Below are 8,731 nucleotides of genomic sequence, written 5' to 3'. Positions count from 1 at the left end.
TGATTGGAACACTTAGTCCATTTACATTTAGAGTAATTATTGATATTTAAGTATGCATTGCTTTTCTGTTCACTGTTTTGGATTTGTTTTTGTAGCTCTTTTTTGCTCCTTTCTTATTCTTTTGTTCTCTTCCATTGTGATCTGATGACTATCTTTAGTGTTATGTTTGGATTCCTTTCTCTCTCGTGTATCTATTACAGATTTTTGGCTTGTGGTTACCATGAGCTGTGTGTGTGTGTGTGTGCGTGTGTGTGTGTGTATAGAGAGAGATATATGTTTACCATGAGATGTGTGTGTGTGTATATATATACACACACACACACACACACACACACACACACACACACACATATATATACCTTTTTGAAAAAAAACAATCCAGTGATTTCTGGGTAGCACGGTACCAGCTACATCATTGCTGCTTTTATGCTTGCTTCCAGACAGCCTGGGCTTGAAATAAAGATACTGTGCTATTGTACTCTATAAAGTACACAAAAGAACAACCACTTGCAGAGGATGCACACATGTGACAATGTACGCCAGACACACGAACTAACTTATGTGATTGGACATGCAAATGCATGTTCACATCTTTGAAAGTTCGCAACTTGAAGGTTCATATGTAGGGGACTTACTGTATTTGCTTTACCAATTAACTTTTTCCTTTCATAATTTCCATGTTTCTAATTGTGGCCTTTTCTTTTTTTCTTAGACCAGTCTTTTTAACGTATCTTGTAAAGTTGGTTTGGGTGTACTCAACTCTTTTAGTTTTTGCTTGTCTATAAAACTTTGTATCTCTCCATCAGATCTGAATGAGAGCCTTGTCACGTAGAATGTTCTCTTGCTTGTAGGTTTTTCCCTTTTATCACTTTAAATATATTGTGCCATGCCCTTCTGGCCTGCAGTTTCTGTTGAATATTCAGCTGATAGTCTTATGGGAGTTCCCTTGTATGTAACTTGTTGCTGTTGCTTTTCCCTTTCTATTTTTTAATACTCTTTCCTTATATTTAATTTTTGCCATTTTAATTACAATATGTCTTAGTGTGTTCCTCTTTGGGTTGATCCTATTTAGGACTCTCTGTGCTTCCTGGACTTGGATGTCTGTTTCCCATCCCAGGTTAGGGAAGTTTTCAGCTATTATGTCTTTAAATTTACTCTCTGCCCCTTTCTCTCTCTTCTCCTTCTGGAACCCCCATAATGTGAACATCAGTATGTTTGATGTTGCCCTAGAAGTCTGTTAAATTGTCCTCATTTTTTCTCTTTTTTCCTTTTTCTGTTCAGCTTCAATGATTTCCGCTACTCTGTCTTCCAGATCGCTGATCCATTCCTCTGTATCATTTAGTCTACTCTTGATTTCTTCTAGTATATTTTTCATTTCAGCTACTGTATTCTTCATCTCTGTTTGGTTGTTCTGTATATTTTCTAACTTTTTGTTTAAAACTTCTACAATAACTCCCTGCTCTATTCATCCATTCTTCTCCCAAGTTATTTGATCATCTTTATGATCATTATCTTTAACTTTTTCTCAGGTAGATTGCCTATCTCCACTTCACTTAGTTCTTCTGGGGTTTCATCTTTCTCCTTTGTTTGGAACATGTTCCTCTGTTACCTCACTTTGCCTAACTTGCTGTTTTTATTTCTATGTATCTGGTAGCTTCGTTACATTTTCTGACCTTGGAATAGTGGCCTTCTGTAGGAGACTTCCTGTGCGTCCCAGCAATGTACTCCTTCTAGTCACCAGAACTATATGCTCTTGGGGTGCCCCCTATGTGGGCTGCATGGGTCCTTCTGCTGTGGCAGGCTGACTACTGTGGGCAGTCTGGTAGGTGTGGCTGGCCCCCAGTTCAGTTGGCTGCCAGGCCCTTCCTTGTGTAGAGGCTGCCAGCTGCTGCTTGGCAGGGCCAGGTCACAAGGCAACTAACTGTGGAACCCCAAGGAATCCCAGGGCTAATACTGGCCCACTGGCAGGCAGAGCTGTGTCCTGGGGTCTAGCTGCAGGCCCAGAGATCCCAGAGCTGGTCTCAAACTGCTGGTGGGTGAGGCTGTTCCTAAGGCTAGAGCAGGCTCTCTGGTGGGGGGGACTAAGGCCCAGGGGATTCTGGGGCTGATATCTGCCCACTGATGAGTGGAGCTGGGTCTGGGGGTCACTGGCTGCAGGGCCATGGTGGGGTGGTCCCAGGTCTAGTGCCTGCACACTGGTGTTGGGGCCAGTTCCTGGGCCTTTGGTAGGCAGGGCCATGTGCAGGGTCGGCCGGGGGCTCAGGGGGTTTTAAGGCAGACTGCCTTCTGGTGGGTGGCACTGTGTCCCCACCCAGTTAGTTGCTTGGCTTCAGGCATCCCAGTACTGGTGCCTATAGCTGGTGGGCATGGACGGGGCTGGAACCTGAGGCTAAAAAGCTAGAGGGAGGATTTCAAAATGGCACTTGCCAGCACTGGTGTCCACAAGGTAGAATGAGCTCCCCAAAATGACTGCTGCCCGTGTCTATGTCCCCAGGGGTGAGCTCCCATTGCTTTCTGCATCTCCAGGAGACTCCAAAATCAGCTGTTAGGTCTAACCCAGGCTTCTTTCAAATGACTGCTTCTGCCCTGGGTCCTGGAGCATGTGAGATTTTGTGTGAGCCCTTTTAAGAGTGGAGTCTCTATTTCCCACAGTCTTCTGGGTCCTGAATGTAAGCTCTGCTGGCCTTCAAAGCCGAATGTCCTGGGGGACACATCTTCCTGGCACAGGACCGCCAGGCTGGGGAGCCCAGTGTGGAGGCTCAGACCCCTCAATCCTTGGGGAGAACCTCTGCACTTGTAATTATTCTCCTGTTTGTCGGTCTTGACTATACCACAACTCCACCCCTCCTACTCAACTCATTGTAGTTCCTTCTTTATATCTTTAGTTGTAGAAGATCTTTTCTGGTGGTTTCCAGTTTTTTTCTTTTTCTTTTTTTTTAAATATTCATCTATTTATTTATTTGGCTGCACTGGGTCTTAGTTGCGTTATGCGGGATCTTTGCTGCGGCATGCGGGATCTTTAGTTGCGGCATGCGGGGTTTTTAGTTGTGGCACACAAACTCTTAGTCGAGGCATGTGGGATCTAGTTCCCTGACCAGGGGTCGAACCCGGGCCCCCTGCATTGGGAGTGAGGAGTCTTAGCCACTGGGCCACCAGCGAAGTCCCACAGTTTTTTCATAAGTAGTTGTTTTGTAAATAGCTGAAATTTCTCTGTGCCCATGGGAGAAGGTGAGCTCAGAGTCTTTCTACTCCATCATCTTGGGAACTCCCTCAGACCCACTTTTAAATTGAAAAAAAATATATATATATATATATGAATCAACAGATAATCCTCTTGCTTCATTATTTAGCCACAGCTTTGATTTACTTAAAAGAACAAAAAACTAGATCCAAAAGCCAGGGTTAGGGAGAGGAATCATTGATTCCACATGTTCTCTCAGAAGAGAATTAGGTAATAAAGACAATACGCTGACAGGAGAAATAATATTATGGCATAAGTGTAACATAATGCTGGATGGGAAAGTCTACCTCATCCCAATTTCACATGTCTGGGCAGTGCTTGTTCATGTGTGATCTGAGGGCCTGGCTGCATGTGGCAGAGGCAAAAGCAGGAGTAAAGAGATGCACTCATTAGTGCCCAGCCCCTCATGGAGGCATCTGCTCTAGGGGGTGTACTCACCTGGTGGACAGTACTGATTCAGAGCTTCTTCCTCACCCCAGAAGACCTGAATTAGCCACACTCTCTAGTGCAATACACTGCAGAATGGCCCTGATTTTGTCTGCCACTCTTCATAAGCATGCCACTACGATTATTACTTTATGATACCAGGTCTTATGTGTGTGAATTAGGAGTTAGATGGAAAAAACTGTTCTCAAGTCTGTGATCAAAGTCATTTGTAAAAAATTAGACTAATCAAGTGTTTTCTGCTATACTATCTCCCCAAGAGAGGGATATATTATGTTTCACAAATTTATTTAACCCCTATATCATTAGTGTTCTGAAGAAGCCAACTGGGAGACATTACTTTGGGCAAGAGGAAATCGAGACAGTACTAGGTCATCTGAGACAGAGCTAAGAATGTGGCAGAAGCAACAGAAAGTGTACTCACAAGTTGATAAATAAACTTAGAATAACATTTACTATGCTCTGTTTTTGTTATAAACTCTTTATCTCATTTAATCCTCATATCAACTCTACCATGGATGTAGTATTATTTCCCCCATTTTACAGATGAGGAAACTGAGGCAGAGAAAATTTCAGCAGCATGATCAAGATTATAGAATTAGTAAGGGTCAAAGCCAGAAAGCAAACCCAAGCTATCTGGACTCCACAGATCATGCTTTATAAACCACGTTACAGTGCCTCTCAGCACTATAAAAGAAAAGAAAGGGGTAGACACTTCAGACCCTCGCTACTCAAAGTACGATCCATGGATCAGCAGCATCAGCAACAACTAGGAGCTTGTTAGGAATGTAGAGGCTCAGGCCCCATCCCAGACCTACTGAATTAGAACTGGCATTTTAACAAGATCTTCAGGTGACTTATTAAAATTTGATAAGTATTGCTCTAAACAAGAAAGCCTTAAGTTTTTCTTGTTTTGTTTCGTTTTTGTTTTAGTCCCAGACTCCTTTGAGAATCTGATGAAAGTCATGGACCCTGAGCGTAAAAATGTGTATAAGATTTCAAAGAGCTCATGAATTCATGTTTACAAAACCCTGCTGTAGAGAGTGTGAATGTGGTAGGAACCAGTCCTTTATACCTTCCATGCATTATTGCTTTTAATCCTTATAAACTCACTATTGATAAAATGGAAACTTGAAGTTAAATAACTTGCCTTAGTCATAGGAAGTGATGACATCAGGATCAAATCTGGACATTCTGCTGCCAGAGCCTAGCTATCGCACCAAGCACCTAGGCATGGCTGAGCCACAGTGATTCTGAGGGACATCCCAGTAGAACTTCACCTCTCTCTGACAAGATCATGTTCTCCATCTAAAGTACAGTTTTAGAAGAAACACTGATGGAGTGAAGAGGAAGGGGACACTGCTTAGAGGGGGAGATTAGTCAGAGGGATCCTAGTAATCCATGTGATGGTGGATGTCCCAATCAGATCCCCCACACACGCATCTTCCTGACACACTTAAAACCTACACAGACTCAAGTGACATGCCAATCCATGACTTTCACCTACCACACTACCCCACTCTAAACCATGGTTGACAAAGATTTCATTTCATAGGCCAGCTAATTGATTGGTAGTAGCTACTTGGTGTTCAACATTGAAAAGGAGCCAGTTGAGGACTGTGATTGATTAGTAATGTCTGCCCCCAGCAGCAAAGGGTAACACAGTAGGAGGAACACCAGCACCACTTATTTTCCACCTGGTACATTTAATTACTGCTTGGATTTTCATTCCTTTATTTAACATGCCTGCACTAAGTGTGACTTCTGTACACAGTGGCAGAAGCCCTCTTACCCATCCTAATGGAATAATGAACTTAAAATGTCTGACAGAATGGCAAATTATTAAAAAACATATATACCTTTAAAACATTTCATTTTCAATTAAAACACTTAAATACATATGTATTAACCAATTTTGAATGTAGGGCTATCTTTTTTCTTCTGAGTCCATGCTTTTGGAGCTCCCCAGGCATTTCTTTCACACCACACTCAAATGCACTACTTTTTAAAGATTCTTTCAAAGCAATCTAAAAATTTTTTACTGATTTCTTTTCCTCTAGTTACAATTGGTTTCTTCATACCTAACCCAAAAGCAAAAAAATCATGGAAAATTCATCTTTATAGTCTTTCCAAACATTTGACTTAGTTTTCATAGAAACAACTATTTTCTTTCCCTTTTATCAGTTACCAAACCATATAATATTTAATTAAATTATGTAATTACTATAACAAGTGCAATTGGTACAGAGGAATTTCAGAAGAAATACAACTGATTATAGGACATGGTACTACTCAACAAGCTACAGAGGGGCATGAGTGAGTATGTTTTACTGAGAACTGAAGAGCATTAGTTACTCTGATGAGTTGAACAAATGATGGCCAGTTAGAAGAGTTTCCATTATACTACCTTGAGCTCTCCATAGTGGATTTCAACTAAACAAGACTCTTATTAACCAGAATTTCCAACATATGATTTCCATAATGATAGCTGTAAGGCATTCAAAGATCCTGATGTGAATTATAAAATGAAGTGGGACAAAAGAGAATCTTTTTCGATATCTCCACTTTTGGGGGGGGTGTCTTTTGACATTTTTAGTTTATGCAATCCTGTATTTTAAGAATCCTTATAATCTAGCTTTAATCGTTTCAGGAATAAGGAGAGGCTAAAAATATACACAAAATAAGTTCATTATCTCTATACTGTTGAGAAAATTTTATTGTATTTAATACCCTAAAGAAAGAATTTCTCTTGGCTACTGTAACAAACAGAAACCAAAAATACTAGTGGTTGAGACAAGAGAGACTTTTTTCACAGAGGTGGATAGTCTGGGACTAGAATAGCAGTTCCATGGTCATCCAGAACACGAACTCTTTCTCTCTACTCCAATAACATACTTTGTAACTTCCAGCCTCAGGTTTGCCTCATGGTCCCAAGATGGCTGCTGCAACTCCAACCATCATGTTAGAATTCTAGGCAGGATGAAAAGAAATGAGGGAATGGCACACAGGCTGTGCTTCACAGCCAACTCTGCCCTTTCAGAAAAACTCTTGGAAAGCCCCCACGTAGTGACCTCTGCATACTTGTTATCTGCAACAAATCCTTAAAATGTCATTTCATAGCTAGGCACAACAATTTTGATACAACAATTTTGAGTTCTGTTATTGAAGAAGAAAGAAACAATGGATATTGAGTAGACAATCAACAGTGTTTCCCATAAAATATAATCCTAGCAGAACATTCTAACAACCTTAATATTTGATAAACAACTTATCTCCTGACTGACCAAATAAAACAAAACTTACTGTATAATGTTTTGCATCTACTGATCTTTTGCCTTAGAAAAATGCTCTTCAGTTGCTACAACTACATCTTAAGCACCATGTGGAATATTTGTTTTATTCACTCTCTACGTCCATTTCTACCCATACACTACCTAGGACATTAGTCTCTGGTGCCATCTCAAGCTTACACAGATGCTTCCCCCAAGAGCAGAATTCCACTTCTACAAAGTACATATTGTGCACACTCAACTCTGTACCTGTGTGTTTTTAGAAGTCTCAGTCAAGCCTATCTTACCAATTTTTGCCACTCAGTTGCACCTGAGAGCCCTGAACGCACTTGGCAAGCAGCAAAAGTAGCTCACTCACTACCCAAAATGGTTTGCCTCCACTTTCTTTTCCCCACTATTCAAGGAAGCCAATATTTATTACAAGGGTGCAACAAGGTCTCTCTTCTTCAGTATCCAAGAAAACACTTGATACAGCGTATCTTAGACTCATCTAGAAATACAATTCACCAAACATCAAATAAGCCCTGCTTTGTTAAGGGGTGGGCCTGCCCTAAAGGATTTCACACATAGTAAGGGAAATGGGATGTACAAGACTGATTAAGGTGTAAAAGAAAGGCCTGAAGAGATTTTAGAGGGAGGTCTATGGCTTTCTTACTTCTGCTAAGTTAACACTTGAACAAGCCCCAACCCACAAGGCCCATTCCTTCCCAGTAGCTGGTCCAGACCCTCTACTTAGTTTTAACTTCAGGAGAAAGACACTGGATTGTTTTGCTCTTGATGAAAGTCCTGTTCATAAAGCATCTCCAACCACAATTCCTTAGGCTAGATTTAGTCAATTCCTTCCTCTACTCTCATCTCTAATGCTTGCTTCTCTCAGATCCCAATTGCTTGGCTCACTGATGACAAGACTTCACTAGGACCAGTTGAGATCATTTTGGCTTCCCCTGTCGTGCCGTAGCCGTGGTTACCGCCAACAATTCCAACTACTTAGCAACCACTGACCCCTCTTGCACTATGGCTCATGCTCCCAGACTTATAGCCTGATGGATGCAGAAACTCAGTCGACCCCCAATCAACCTAGCACTACTCTTTCACAGGTACAATTTCAATATTAGGTAAGGTCCCCAACTCTGCCCATCCCAAGGTCCAAGCTTCCAACAGTGGGGAAATACACTTTCTCCTACATTCCTGATTATAGGAATTCTACCTCCTAATGTATAAGCAGATTGCCTGAGGCCATGCAGTCATGATTCCCGAAGAAGACAGTTCAACATTTACGGTTTACTGATGTACACAAATAAATAAAATGCCGTATAAACTAATTAACAACAGATGTGTACGAGAAAGAAAGTTCAATGGGTGTATTCTGGCAGTAAGAATGCCCAGCCACACAGATATAATTTGTTTTCCCATCTAAAATACACTTTCCTATACAGTAACCTATTTGAACTTCTCAGTTACTCTGGGATGTACACCTATAGGGCAGATATTACTATCCTCCTCTTAAATATCAGAAAACAGGGTCTTTGAAAGATTAAATAACTTCCCTAAAATCTCTTAGATAGTACAACACAACCTTAACTGAAATCCAGATCTTCTATCTAAATCCAGTGTGTCTTCTACTACATTATTTACTTATGGTATTGTTCATAATGTTTGGCTCGCTGTGAGGTAGCCCTAACAGAGGAAAACATTTTTTTTTTTTTTTTTTTTGCGGTACGCAGGCCTCTCACTGTTGTGGCCTCTCCCGTTGCGG

The sequence above is a fragment of the Physeter macrocephalus genome, chromosome 9 (assembly GCF_002837175.3).
Source record: "Physeter macrocephalus isolate SW-GA chromosome 9, ASM283717v5, whole genome shotgun sequence".
Lineage (NCBI taxonomy): Eukaryota > Metazoa > Chordata > Mammalia > Artiodactyla > Physeteridae > Physeter > Physeter macrocephalus.
Note: the sequence above shows the minus strand (reverse complement) of the source record.